This window comes from Belonocnema kinseyi, chromosome 2 (assembly GCF_010883055.1).
Source record: "Belonocnema kinseyi isolate 2016_QV_RU_SX_M_011 chromosome 2, B_treatae_v1, whole genome shotgun sequence".
In the NCBI taxonomy this organism is placed as follows: Eukaryota; Metazoa; Arthropoda; class Insecta; order Hymenoptera; family Cynipidae; genus Belonocnema; species Belonocnema kinseyi.
Window position 1 is genome coordinate 86789228 of NC_046658.1, and position 1765 is coordinate 86790992.

Sequence of the window (1765 nt, forward strand, 5' to 3'; positions counted from 1 at the left end):
TTATTTTGAATTTGTGAAAAATGGAATTATCTGATTTTTCTTGTAAGTGATTAACATGAATGTATATGAAATTTATTATAGTCGCCCTTAATGGCGATTTCATATGCTTGATATATTAATCTTAATACGCATGGGTATATTAAATTTAATATTATTTTTAACAGTGCAGGACTTCCCAAAGTTTGCTTCTATCTACTTTGTCAACAGCTTTTTCTAGGCCGACAAATGCGCAGAAAACATTATTTCTTACTCTCCAACTTTTTTTGTTTTATATAAATAAACATGATATTTGGGCTTCTAACAGTAACCTTCGAACCGAGAAGATAATTAAGAAATTACAACACAAACTAGAAGCAAAATAATTTTGCGAAAAGTGTGCTCGAACCTACAAAATAACCTTATTTGACTTATCATAAAAAATGCTTATGCGACACCAGACCACAGTTCAGATGTAAATTATGCGACAAAAGATTTACCCAGAAAAGTCACATGAAGGATCATGTAGATTTCGTACATCATATGACAAACTCCAAGACGTCGGTATTGCCGTATAAATGCGAACAATGTTCTCGAAGATTCATTTGGTTAAGTTCTTTTAATCAGCATAATCGTTACAAGGCGCATAACTTTACGCCACTCATAGAGATCGAAATCAAGGTATAAATGCAACGAATGTTCGCAAAGTTATACTTAGTTAGGTGATTTAAATCAACATAAAAATTTAAAGCATGCAGCAGTCAAATCACTATTTATTTTCGACTATTGTGATGGCAAAACGAATATGAATAGTAGCTTATCAGGGCACATTACTTTAAGCCGTTAACAGAAGAAGTAAATTCAGGACTAACAGAAGTAGAAAATTCAGGCATTAGAACCACAAACTAGAAAAAATATACAAATGCGAAAAGTTTGCTCGAAACTATAAAAACAAATTTAATTTAACTCGTCATCAAAAATTAGAATTCTGCATCAGGTCACAGTTCAAATGTTAATTCTACGATAGACGATTTAAACAGAAATGGCACATGAATAACCATGTAGATTGCGTCCATCACAAAACAACCTCAAAAACATCGCAAATGAGTCATGATTGCGACAAATGTTCTCGAAATTATAGTTGGTTTTTAAAACTTTTGACGCAAAACATGATAATGTACTGTTTATTTTTACAATAAGACAATAGCAAGCCACGATAGAGCGTCACAATTTCAATAATTACTATTGTGAATAATAATGTGTGAAGTTTCTAAGTTTATTGGAATATAATAATAAATTATGAAATAACTGCATGTATTATATTGTGTAAATCCAAAGTAATAGGAAAGGTACATTTTTCATATTACACTGTTAAAAATGTTTGGAGTTCGACCACACACCTACCAGAATTCTACAGTACAAGCGTAAGGTAAAATTGCAACCATAGTATTGGAATGACGAATTTGCAATACATGTATTGTAAGTGTTGTAAATCGTGAAGTCATCGTCCAGCATTCCATTACATGTATTAGAACGTTTGTAAGACGTAACTTGTGCATCAGCCAAAATTACTTAAAATGGTGAGTCAACGAGCCGGTCGCACCAGATCACGCTCCAGGTCGACTCTAATTTTTAGTAATTTTGGCTGTTGGAATAATCTAAATTTTAAAAAAGTTCTCGTAGAATACGTGCTACGAGGGTAGTTCAATAAGTCCTTAGAATGAAGTATAAAAACAATTTTTTTTGGGTAAATTTTTTTTTATTTTTCAACATAATCTCCTTGGAGCTC